Source organism: Vollenhovia emeryi, unplaced genomic scaffold (genome assembly GCF_000949405.1).
Source record: "Vollenhovia emeryi isolate VEMERY1.0 unplaced genomic scaffold, V.emery_V1.0 DF939223.1, whole genome shotgun sequence".
NCBI lineage: Eukaryota > Metazoa > Arthropoda > Insecta > Hymenoptera > Formicidae > Vollenhovia > Vollenhovia emeryi.
The window spans coordinates 403,372-417,418 of NW_011967143.1; the positions used below are offsets into that span (position 1 = coordinate 403,372).

The following is a 14,047-nucleotide window of genomic DNA, read 5'->3' on the forward strand; positions in this document are numbered from 1 at the left end:
CCTCTTAAAGCTTCTGTGCTCGTCACGACCATGTTGGAACTTATGACGTCAGACGCGAGAAACGACACGCTGAGAATTCTCGCGCTTTATAGATAAATAACAAGATATTTGGAATGAAAGGACAGCCAGATCGTTGCGGCACATTTTCAAAATACTGCGGTAACTAACCTTTTCCCTTGACAGCTGATAAACAGTCATAAAATGCGAACTTAACAAGATTCCTGCCATGAGTACGCTTGCGCGTGCGCGACTAGGAATCTTGTTACATTCGCATTTTTGCTGCTTATCGGCTGTCAAGGGAAAAGGTTGGTTACCAGAGTATTTTGAAGGTGTGCCGAAACGATCCAGACTATCTTTTTATTCAAATATCTTATTATTCATTTATAAAGCGCGAGAATTCTCAGCATGTCGTTTCTCGCCTCTGACGTCATGATTCCAACATGGCTGCAGTGAGTACCCAGGAGCCTTAAAGGTACATGCGCGTTCTAATGTGTTACTGGTTTAATTGAGTGATTTTATTACTTTTTAGCGGTATCGCTCGCAAATACGTCGCTAAAATAATAAATACGCCGTTATAATTATTTGCGACTAATTAGCTTCGGAATTATCGTATCGTTTATAACTGATCGTAGCCGCTGCTATTGATTTTCTGTTATCGGATATTGTGAAATCATCATGTGTGTTAGAAACTATTGAAATTGCGTATTTTTTTAAATAATTGTCAAAACGTAATAAAATTCTACTACTCTGTTCTGTCGCTTCGAGTTTTTTACAACTGTCACGGAAATGTAAATAAGAAAATTCTAAACATTCGTTTCCGGCTGTTGATTACTTTTTCTTCTCTGCGATATTAACCCGCGTTTTTTTTTCGAAGCGAAAGAAATTTCTCATCAAGAATTTGAAACGGCAAGTCAGCTCTCGTGCTACACGATTTCTTGCTGTCTTCGAAACTAGTAATTCAGCTCAACGGTATTTATTTCGGCACCGCTCGAGAGTGACGAGGAAAGGTAGGGTACTTTTATAAAAGGTATAGCGAATTAAAGCGGACGGATGAGCTGCGCGTCTGGAGGAAGGCCAGAAATCTCTTTTTTTTTAATGTGGAAGATGGACCGAGATGTTTTTTGCGCAACCATATTGTCAGGCTCTCGCGCAGCCTCGCGCGAGTCCGGAGCGCACGCAAGACTGGTCCCCCCCGGTCGTACTTGCTCCGAGATCGTGCAAGCGTGATCACATTCTCGGCTTTACTGCCCCGAGGCTGCGAAACGAGCCCCGTATCTACAATTATAAATGTTTATGTCATTACGGAGATTAGAGAGCCGATTCATCGTGACACATTGAATATACGCGCGGTATTATACGCGCATAATTGCGGTAGCGGAGTAATATAGAACTTAATCTTGCGTAAATTCAGGACGTTGTACCCCCTTCGTGCATGCATACGATATAAATCTCGGCGAACTCTTCCGTCGCGGAGAATAATGCGGTGTTGATTTAGGTCTCGAAACCGACCTCCAATTCCCGAGTTAGCCCGCGGCGTACATTTGGACGTTATTATCGGGCACAAGCGGATTACACCGAGAGCCAGGCTCGAGACATTGAATTCTTTAACGATCGCCTCTTTTTACGCATCCCGGTTAGTCGAGTGATGCGGTTATGTTTATCGAGCGACACGGTTTAATTTGTTGTGCGATAACAACGTAAACGCGCGAGAATATATAAAATATTCTCAACCGCTGTAGAAAAACACGAAGACACGACTCACGTTTGTTATTGAATTAAACATAAAATTGCCTATCTACAGTTTGATAAAAACATTCTCGACGGAACCGACGTGCACGCCGTGCACCTCACCGTACGCTCCTTCGACAAGAAGATCAAACAGTCGATACTTTAGCAGTAGCTTTTATTTACCCGCGCTAACTCTCAAGTGCTTTTCTCCGTCGTCGTGCGAGGCAATTTTAACTTGAGCGCAAAAACGATATTGCGCCTGTGTGAAATTTTTGCCGTCAAATTGCATGTTCGCGTCCAAATATTTCCTATAATGTCGCATGAGCTATTCTTAGGTGCGTGCTTTCCCCGAAGACAAACATGCTTGAACTTTCAAATGCTCCCTATTCGCTTTGAACGAAAACTCATCCCGCGTTTCTTCGCTCGAGTTCACCCGCGCTACCGCGAGCCCGGTGAACGTTCCACGGTGCGCGGCCGTCGGGTCGCGGTACGAAAGCTCGTTTCGCGAAAGTGATCGTACAGTAGCGCGCTCGGATTGAATTGTGATCTTTCAATTAACATCGCGTACCGTCAGTTCCCATACTCTCTAAAAGTCCATCAGTGGATTATCACTGCAAACAGTTAATAGTTACTGATGTGCAGTTATATAAGTGTACTAGAGTCCTAAATAATCAGAGAAGCGCAATCGTTATCCCCTCCGTACTTCCCATGGAAGCCATGTTGGGCCCGCAGCTGATATAGTACAGCTTTTTTTTAAGTTTAACCTTTTATAGAAACACGCCTTTGAACCGTTAGGTTATATCGGCGTGATATTTCGATTAAACACTGAACCCAACACTAGGCGCTTAAACTCCTTCAAGCACTGAATTTTTGGAAATTTTCCCTAACGGGAAAATATGCGGGACGGTGGCCGGGATCGAACCGAGGACCCTATCATTACTAATCACTCGTGTTAGCACAGAGCTACGCGTCATCCCACATAGTACAGCTGAAATAGGACAGGCATATAACTCTAAACCACGCAATATACTTAAGATGTATCAAAAATGTCTCAGGGGTATCTAAAAAGTGTCTTCTTTTAGAAAATAACTTTCTTCTTATTTACGGTACACTTAGTTTGCACATAGGATTCAACCTACGGGACCAACACCTAGCGGTCAGCCAATCAGTACGCAAGACGCCGATTGCGCTTCTCTGATTTAGGACTGAAAGTCGCAGTGATATACTTTTAACTGTAAAGCAGTGACTATTCACTGTTTTCAGTGATAATTCGCTGATTGACTTTTAGAGAGTAGACAGCGCCCGAGCTGCAATTACTCCGATTAATGGAATCGCGCGCGCAACGACGCGTTCTCGCTTTTGAAGAAATTTCGCGCGCATTGTCGTAAATCCTCGTTACGTGTGCAGCCACCGAGTGGCGGATCGCGAGTCTCTGACAAAACGGGTGATCCACGTGTCCGTTCGTGTGGTATGCGCATAGGTGCGGTAGGAAGGGGGCGGCGTGAAAGAACGAACGGGAGGAAATGGCCTTTTCCCCGTCTTTTCAGCGACGAAGCCTTGAGAATATAGGTTGGCTGTGTAGGCTACGAAGCGAAGACGGAACCGAGTGGTTGAATACTTGGGTAGCGCCCAAGTATTCCTCGATAAAGGTCTTCAAGTGCCTTTGTGTTATGGCGCGCAGCACCGTACGAGTTTCACCTTCCTCGTTCCGTGCGCACATACATTTCTTTGTTCCAGCACGCAAAAATTTTGCATAAACATTGATGAACGGTATCCTTGCACGCGACGGCCTCAAGGTCGACGTGTACATACAATAATATAAATTCCTGGGGCTACGGTACAACCTTATTGTGCCTCGCGAGATGATTCTCGAATGCGTTTGAATAAATCCGCCCTTTTCTTTTTTGCTCGATCTTTTCGAGTTGTTTAATATTAATGACGCGAATATGCTGGAGCCCGGACCAAGACTGGCGCGCGGTTGAGCGATCGTAATGAAATAAGAAAATTGAAAGCGAGTAATATCAGGAAACGGTATTTCTCATAGGGCACTTGAGAATTTTCGCACCCTCACCTCGCTAATTAGATTCCGCTACGGCAATTTATACTTCCATTTTCATCGCGCGTTTCAGCAATAAATACGATTGTCTGATTTTCATCTCATGTTAATAATGCTAACGCGAACTTCATATTAGACGTATAAAACCCGGAGCGAGGTAATCACGTTGAACGCTAATTACGGCAACGGACGTGGGCGTTTTTGAGTAGCTGAATACATCCAAGGTGACTAATTTGATTAATGGCATCGTCATGCAATTTTCCGGCGGACGTTAGGAAAAAGCATAATCGATTTACATCTATTACGATAAAATGGTTATTATGTACCGTGAGCTAGTCATTTGGGACGAGTTTTACTGGCGATCACCGTAAAGCCGCGGTATAGCCTGCGCGCTTATCAATTCATCATTCCTCCTGTCGTTACCGTGTGACAGCACTAAAGTGGTTTACATTAACGTGTAATGTATACAGCGCCGCGCAAGAAAGTACAATGAGATAAAACATCGCGGTGCGTGCCTGTATTATGAATGCATATATCATGTAACGTTATGTGCATTTTCTTGAGCGTTCGCCCATTAGAATCCCATAGGCCCATTAATATTGGAAATACGTGGAGCGCGCGTGAGAGGATCGCGATCGATCTCATCTTGCGACATCTCGGCTCCAAATTGTTCCGCGCGAGTCGGGGAATGCGCGCTGATACGGTTTCACGCTGCCTAGCGGTCTCAAGGTCAAAGTACTGTTCGCAGCCATCGACGGACTTCCTCGATAAAAGTACGATCCGGAAGTGTAAAATTCCAGTCTACGTGGTTACGATCCCGCGTACGTTGTCTTCCGTTTCCTCGTGTGGCTCCGTAGGATATAAATACATATTCAGAAACCCGCGTTTAACGGCGACTAACGGCATTTATACCCATAGAAATCGAATAGCGCCGACGCGAGCGGCGCGGCCAGGGTTAATTGGAGTTCGGCTTTGACCCTTCGACGTTTCGTGCTGATATTTCGCGTCGAAAAATTGTTCCTCGCCGCCGTCTGTAATTATACCGCGAAAAGAACCGCCATCCCCATCGCCGCGCTACACCGCCGTTAAAATGAGCGCTAAAAGGCTCTAATTTCAGCCTCAGAATCTGACGTCGGATAACGGCAATGAAACTTTGTAATAATATTTCTATTTCAGCGTCAATGTATCTCTCTTTTATCGTCACTGTATCTCCCTCCCGCTGGCACGATGTATAATAGACGTACCATGCATGCGTCTGTCCTGGCGTGAAGCAAATGTGAGACACAACCGCGAGACTTACTGCGTCTTTTTTCTTTCTCCCGGGGGGGAAAAAAATAAGATGAATAACATCGCCCGGGAGCAGATGTAAAATTTATGCAGTTAGTCAAATATATAGCTGAACGTTACCGGTTCAACTCCAACTGCAACTGCAGAAATTCGCGCAAGTAGTAACACCAAGTTGCGGCACAAAAACTTGGCGTGCCCGGTTCGCATTAAATCATGATGAGCACCGCATCGTATTTTCCCGTGATACCTAAACGTACAAATACACACGTGCCGGGTAATGCATATATGCAAATACCCAGAGCTATCTAGCAAGTTTATCGCTCGCCATGATTATGTAACGTATTTTACTTTTACTTTCGCGAGGCTTTTCTTATCCTCGCGTTTCTCCGCCCGTGTTAAAAGTATCGAGCACGTCGGTTTCAAACAACACGCACGTCGTATCGCACGATACCGGAGAAACAAATTATCACGTAACGAAATGCGGCGTGTGTTTTAATGTATTTTACATTAAAACCCGCTATTATTCAAATTATCTCTGCAAATGGACGCCCGAGTCGTGTTTAGCAACGTTTTATCTTGTCAGGAATCTTTTATCCTCGCGGGACAACATTTTCCAAGCGTAGCTATTCCGACAAATTTGTATCTTGATCGATTAGATGAAGCTGTTGTAACAGTCATCTATCCCGTTCTTGACGGGATCATTCCGTCATCTGTGTAACTCGTCGTATCGAAACTTGGCGTGCGTTCGACGCGAACACACTCGATATGCCAATCACTTGCGCCATTCGTTAAGCCAACGTGTCACACGCTTCCGCCGCTAAAGAAGTCATGAAAACCGCTTCCAATTTTTCTAAAAAAAAAATAGCTTTACAGAATGACTTGAATTTTTTACAGTCGACGTTTGATTAATAGAGGAACAAAGTGGAACAAGTAGTTCTCCCCGTTTTTCCTGATTTTGTAAAAACAGAACAGATTCTGCGTGGTAAATAAAACTATCGTTTGTTTTCTAAAATGAGAAAAACCGCGGAGAACCACTTTGTTCCTCTATTAATAAGACGCCGATTGTAAAACGTTTCAATTCATTCTGTAAAACCGTTTTCGAGAAAAATTGAAAGCGGTTTTCATGATTTCTTCATATAAAGGGGTGACGTGTAGCTCTGTGCTAGCACGAGTGATTAGTAATGGCAGGGTCCTCGGTTCAATCCCGGCCTCGTCCCGCTTATTCTCCCGTTAGGGGAAATTTGAAAAATTCAGCGCTTGAAGGAGTTTAAGCGCCTAGTATTGGATTCAGTGTTTAATTAAGATTAAGCAGACGAATTTCAAGGAATTTTGAGAAATATATGATATAGCCTAACGGTTGAAAGGCGTCCCCACAAAAGGGTAAGCTTAAAAAAGGAAGATGTCCTTATCGGCGGAAGCGAGTGACACGTCGCCTTAGAACCGTGTGCTTTTTGCTTGACTCCGTTTAGAGTATCGCTAATCGGGAGGCAGGGCGTGCCTTTTCCTTCTCAATGCGAGTCGAGGCGACGGTCGCAAGGTCGTTCGCGGCAAATCAGAATGGAATCCGCCGTCACGGATGGACGTAATTATGGTGCGACGATAAGACAGGGGCATACTTCGCTTCGCGGAAACACACGCGCCAGCGCGAGCCTGTGCTAACGAAGTGGCAGTGAGGAACGATGAGAACGCCGTATAGCTGACGTGCTCGACTCGCGTGCAAGCATTCTACTATGTGTAAACAGTTGCTTAGAGCAAGGCATATAAGTTTCTCATGTCCCGCGATGCGAGACGCTTTCCGCGAAGGTATCGGTAAATGTTTGCCGGGAAGGGGACGACTCCTGATTTGCTTAACTCCGCCGGCGCTGTGTGTTTTCATATGTGAGTTTAACATGTTTCTTCGGGGACATAGTAGCCCGCCAAGTGCACGCGCCCTAACTATTACAATAGCTACAGCTTGCATAATATGTGTAGGCGCTCAGTTTAAATAGGATACGCGTGTGGTATACGTGATATTGTTACATAAATCCAGCCGCGGCACTCGCGACTGGACAGCGACTCGGAGATGCAAATAGAAAATTGCCGTGCATAAATATTTATGGCAGCGAAATATTATAAAAATGACAGTTTCTGTAAAGAAATTGCTTTCCTTTGGTAGCAATAAACAGGTTGCAACGTATAGAAATCGATGCTTTATCTTGTTGCTACGTGGTAAATAACAAATCATATTCTCCCATTAAAATTGTATTTATGTTAATGCCATTATTTCGTTGTAAGATTTTGCAATGAGGATATTGAATGACCACTAAATCGTAATGATTCAGTGATCTGTTAACCAGCGTAACTACAGAAGCAACGTACGTGAAACGGTTATCGGTCGTTATTAGTTAATAATTTAAATAATGCGCGTTATTATTCGTGACTTTGCAATATTATTTGTCGTAGGCATACAAAATTGTCATGCAATTATATATGTTGCATTTACAATGCGAAGTTTTAATTGTCATTATGCGGGAGAATAGCAGAAAATGCGCGATAATAACATATAATTGTAATTCTGCCTATTATTAATTACGAGAAACGTTCTTTGTATATCTGCATTTTATAAATAACACGTGTCAATTAATTTGTAATTAATGTTCTTAATATTTACCGTGGCCATTAAATGTAATTAACCCTTTCACGAGTGAGTTACCTTGTATCCCGGGGTTTTATTCGATTGACGCTTTCCCTTTTCGAACCCCGTTGTAAAGTGCATCGAAGCGCATGCATGAATTCAAGTGCGAGAGCTGGAACGAAACAACCGCGTCGCTCTAAAACGGCGACACACGAAGCTTTTTTCTTGTTAGTTTGCTCTTTGAATTCAAAGTGTCCTTCAAAACTGTCGCTATGGACATCTGCCAATTTTTCTTTCTTAAATTAAAAATTACAAATGCAGAAAAAAAATACAGCCAACAAAGCATCGCGCGGCGAAAATATTCTAGACTAAAATATATTTAATTGAAATAACAGAAAGAGAAGACGTCAAAATTTGAGAATATTTTCGTTCACTGAAATAATGTTCATATGGAGAATATTTCCTTTATTTACACAATTTGAAACATTACGTTGAATTAGTTTGGAAGAAGCTCTCGTAGAAGAGGGTTTTTCTTTCCACGTATGTTCATCTAGTCAATCATTTCTATCGCAGAGAAGCTACGCTACGAGATCCTAAGAGATAAAGCGTCTGACTGGATCACGAGGTGCCGCAGGCGACGGCGAGTCAGCTGGTGTTGATTTATGAGAAATACATGGTGCTATAGCACATATTTTTTTGAAAATGATATTCATGAGGTATGTGGGCGAGAAATACGTAACTTCCGATCCGGGATGTTTATTATATTGATTAAGTACTGTCGTGAGAATTACGGAGGCACGAATTCATTTACATATACACGTGTGCGCGCGTGTGTGTAAATTATATATACATATAATCATTTATATATTATTTGTATAATTATGTGTCTAAATATATGTATAAATGTATAAATAATATATATATCATTTCACATAGGAGACCGAGTGGTTTTCACTTACGTGCATTCGCAAAGTCTGACGTTACGCAATAATTTTTCCAGCCAACGCATGCTTTTTACATGAATTTCTTGGAAGAGATATTCATCATGATTACACGAGAATATGTATACTTCATCTTCATTTAGACTCTTGGAAGTTTTTATAGGAGCGGGCGCAGCGCCTCTCGGTAATAACTGTGTTACTGAAAATTAATGAGCGGCAATAGAGATGAAGCGTGAGATTAGCAAGTACATCATATTCAAGGGTGGGAGCGAAACCACCACCGCTGGCGATGGCTAATAAGTATGCGTAATATCCGTTGCGTTCGACCACCCTTGAAAACGTTTTCGGTGGCGATTCGTCCGCGCCGTGCGCTCGGGCGCGAGTGTTACGGCCGTAAAACATGGGTCGCTAGTTGCTTTCCAGGAAGCTTCCCCGCCGCTCTTTTTACCGACTTTAATTGAAGTCGGTATAACCCCCCTCCGTATAACTTGAGGGATCTCACTCCCTCCGTCTCGCTCGCCACTCTCTCTCGCCCTTTTTCTCCTCCTAGCCGCATTACCGTTCTGCCCTCGATGGAGCACTAGGACTATGAAGAAGTTTATGCTTTTATTGCGCAGAAACACACCCGGGTGTACATGCACCACGCGCGTACACCACCGACGAGTGGAACTTGGCCGGCGCATCGTAAAAAGACGATATCAACCGCGTATTCCTCAAACTCCGGTGTGTACCTTCCCAGGCCGATTCTTACCGCGTGGATGTAGGATGAAGGGATCTCCCCGGCATGTAATTCGTGTATTTCTACGGCCATTCTGTCATTCACGTATAATAATCCCTTAGAAAGCCATAAAGGTTTTTATAGAAACGACGCATCATACGTCTCGCAATTCTCCCCTTGATTACAAGTTCTCCGACGAAATCAATCCTCTCTGAATAAAAATTCAGGTGTTTTTTTTCGAAATTTCATTTCCTTCAGACTGGGCGTTCTTTAATGCCTCGATACCTGCTTTCAAGTTTGGTGAAAAGCCACTTTTCCGTCGCTCGGGAGCAAAATAGACATTCGGTATATGAATTTGAGAAATTATTGATCACGGTTTTCCCCCGGAAATCAAAATCCTTTCTACAATCACGAGCGCTGCTTTCAGTCAGCTTTGTGGGCGTTCAACATTTAGCATCTGAGCGGATTGACGTCGTTTGGCGTCTTTCGAGTTTATGCACGACGGCAAAGAACTCCCGGAGACGCCACCGTAAACCACGTTGCACGCCGGATTGTTAGAGCTTCCCCGGCCGCGTTTGACGCTCCTAAAGCACTCTATCGCTCCTTCTTTGATGTGGGTACTTCGAATGTTATGTCACATGATAATATTATTATACATGTACGACGGATACTACACACACATATATATATTTGCCGCGCGCTAGGTCATCATATACGCGAGAATGTGTCGCGCATTATCGCGGATACGTGACAAGTTCGTCCTACGCGGGGAATTCATTCACGACCCTTCGAACTCGTCACCGAAGAAATATAATCCGCGTGCGAGACCGCAGGATTACGACGGCTTTTCGAATATACGCATTAATAAACTTGCCGGCTATGGTCGCGGGCTCCGCGTTTTGCCCGTAATCTCGAATTACCTCCGTGTTTGCATAAAACAAAGTTACCGCATTGTTATGCGAAATTACTCGATGTTCCAATAGCTTCCGTTGCTTTTCTGAGAATTGCCGTGGAAGACATTTTGATACGTGCGTTCGTTAGGACAAACGTTCTCTGTATCGCGCTGAAACTCGCAACAGTTTACGCGCATCGTAATTCATCGATTTTGAAGATTACCCAGAGTCAACGTGTACTTCAGTTAAAGTTTTAATATAAACTATTGTTTTTGTTATTATACGCGGAGAGAACTTTCTCTTAAAATTTCTCCCGGAAATTAATGTAATCGTGGGACAACACGGCAGTTGGAAGAATTTTATGAGAGTTTTTGGAAATTTTACCATACATTTCACTAGCAACTGTACAAAGTGTATAAGTAAAATTTCAGAAAACTCTCATAAAGTTCTTCAAAATGTCGTGTATTCCACGAGTACATGATTTTCAGGGTAAATTTTAAGCGAAAATTCTCTCCGTGTATAGAGAAATAGTCTCTTTCGAGTTCTGCGTTTAATGATTTCTTACATTAAACTATTATCTTATTGAGAGAGAGAGAAAAACACGAAAGAATATTGATTTTTATTTAATCAAGTCGAAATTTTAAGTTCTTTGCGACATGATGGTATTAAACAACTCTTATCGGCGCGCAGTTCACAAAAGTCGAAATAGACGCGATGACATATTTGTACTGTTATTGCGACAAATATTACCATATGCCTCGGTGGTCGAATTGGTGAGACGCCCGCCTAGAGTGTAGGGAGGTCCAGGTTCAAACCCTGGCTGAGGTAATATTTTTCGCAATAAGTTTTCTGTATTATTAAAACTGCCAGGTGTATATTCAAGAAAATACTGACGTTATTAATTATCGCTGGCGACATTGAAGAATTCTTATTAGATGATGGGATTAGAGTTTGGAAGCTGCAAGACACAATGAAAAAATTTTCATTTAGTGCGGGAAAGCGAGGGAGTGCGCAGTTGTAAAACGTTAGAAGTGTGCAATAAATTGAGCAGCATCTCCAAAAGTTTACTCTTAAAAAAACTTGACGTGCATGTGTATGTACATGTGTGCGCGTATGTCTTCCATCACAAAAATCTTGAAAGAAAATTTGTGTGTATCAAACGAACTTCCAGATGTATCATCGAACAGGGATTATCCTTCTGAAAAGCACTTTACTTGAACTCGATACATAAGCATTTTCGACACAAGGGAGAATTTTTCGGAAGAAAATGTAACATTGAAATTAATTTTCTCGAGCGACGTTTAAAGAAATGTAATTTTTAACGTCTTTCAATGCCTGTCGACATTCTAATCGCTAGCGCAAGTAGAAATACGTGTCGACTCTTCGCCGTAATGCCGTTTCGCGAAAATTTTGTAAAGCGCATTCTTTCGCATCCCTGTTGTGTCAGTGTCATTCTCAACAAGACGGGGCGATTGAAAGTAAAGTCCATTCAACCGTTTAACGTTCGGAAGAAACGTAGACTCGCCGTCGCACTTTCGGCAAAGTTCTCGAGACCCTAGATTATGGCGCACTCTCTTCGCGCCCCCTTCCTCCGACATCTTTGCGAAAGAGGGTAAAGTTCTCCGGCGGCTCGTATAAGGCCAGGGCGGACGGGCCACACTCCTACCTGTGTTTCTTTCACGTTATAGCCCTCCCGGCTAAACTTCCGGGCCATTAATTTACATTAGGACATTTTTCAAGAGCGTGCTGGCTCCCGGCTCCGCGCACCTTAAAATTGGCCGAGTTCTCTTTTTAACGTCTCTCCTCTCTTACACGGGAGAGCCCTTGAGTCGCTTTCCCGCACCTTCCCTTGTCGACGTCACGCTTGAATTCTTCACCATTAAACGACGACGCGGCGGGAGAAAAAGGAGCGAGCGGAGCGTATATATGAGATAACTTCAGAATTTCATTTAACGGCGATGTGCAGGCGTGCACGCGGAAGGTGTCGGCGATCATTAAATCACGCCTGTGGCGAGTCCGTCGCGCGGCTTGATTGATTTGTAAAGTAACCCGCCGATACTCTCGGCGCTACTCGTCCGATTCAACGGTGTTTACGTACAAGTGCTACATATATCACTCGATAATTTTATTGCCGTCGTATAGGCACGCAAATACGTCGCGTCAACATCGGAACAAAGAATGCATCGGCCGATCGCTAAGTAATTTATTAACTCGTAAAACACGGACTCTGACATTAGCGCGAGCGCTCGTCGCCCGTTTTCGAATTACCCCCCTGCGCCCATTAAGCCGTGGTCTTAGGGCATGAGAACTCCGTATATCATCCTTGAAATTTCATTAGCAGTTTGCGCCATTAATGCGGGATACGATAAATATATAACGCGCACGATACGCGCTGTCATTGAAAAATTTATTCACTCGTAAAGTACCGGGCGATAGTGGCACTGCCATCCCCCCGTGGCAAATTCTCCATCGACAAGCGATCGTTAGGAAACGCCTAAACGTAATTAACTTTATGCTGAATATTCTGATATACTTCCTGTTTATGATTACAGTAAATGTACAGCTAATATGTGCGGCCTGGTGATTTATGCGCCGCGAGAGACAGAGCGATGTTTTGCATAACTGAGCGAACGGGGGGGGCGGAGGGGGGGGGGAAATAAAAATTCCGTTTCGAAATGACTCGCGCTTTCAGGATTGCGCCATATAAAAGCTAGAGCGAACCATCGAACGTGTACCGTTCCCAAAAACTTTGATAAGAGAACCCTAGAATATTGGGCGTAGCTCGCGATCGAAAAAAAAAATTGCTCGTGAAATGGGCCACCATGGACGTCAACGTATACGGGTTTAATGCTCGTTCGCGCAAAAGCGCTCGAGGTAAAGAGAGACGGAACAACTGTCGTTGACACGATGTCAACGGCAACAAATATCCCCCGGGATATTTGGCAATATTTTCAGTCGTAATACCTGTGTATTACGTTGATCGCGATGGTCGTTACGGCCGCGCTCGAGCCTCCGCCGATGTAATTTTTGACAAATCTATATCGCGTTCGAGTGTTCGTAAGCGAATATATCGGGGAACATAAAGGAAAACTACCGGGCAGCAGTCGAGCTTTCTTGTTCGACTCGATACGAAGGTAATAATGAAATCGAACTCTTTTCTTGTTACCGTTAAAAGATGACGTACTATTCCGTTGGAAACGCACGCTTTATACCGTCGGTCTGCTTCCGCCCCTTGCAGCTACATTCATTTCTCATTTCGAACACGTCGATGCTCGGAGCAGAGCTAAACTCGAAAGTAGAAGAGAGAAAATCAACTTACGAAAGCCGGTGCTCGATCTAACAAGTCCCTGTTTAAAGTTCAGGACTTGAGTTGCAAAGCGCCAATGACTCCGGCGCTTTCAAATTGTATTTAAACAAAATAGTTTATAACGGGGCGAATTCGTGACGCGAATAATACATTTTAATTACCTTTTATAACTCATGTTTTAATCGGAATTAGTTTCGCGGAAAAAAAGGATAACGGATTTATTTATCGCAGGCGTGTCTAAATGAAAATTGCTGCACGTGTGACAAACAACTGAAATAAAAAAGAGACGTCGCAAAATGCGAATACTTTTTTCACGCCTCAAGTGCTGAACTCGTTTTTAAACAAGGCGTTTGCGCACTAAATTATTACTTTAATTGCTAAAGTTGGTTTATGAAATTAATTAGGAAAGTCTGAGAACAAGATTTTGTTTCCCCGAGTTGAAAGATATTTACCTATTGCTAGACGGATTATTGGGCCGGCAAATGAAAGAGATTTTCGACTGG

The 14,047-nt window shown here is 43.3% G+C and overlaps 1 protein-coding gene across 2 annotated transcripts in view; it reads left to right on the top strand.

Moving 5' to 3' along the window:
- LOC105560727 (autophagy-related protein 16-1) overlaps nt 1-14,047 on the top strand; it is a 462,428-nt gene that overhangs the window by 402,531 nt on the left and 45,850 nt on the right. The window lies entirely within an intron of this gene.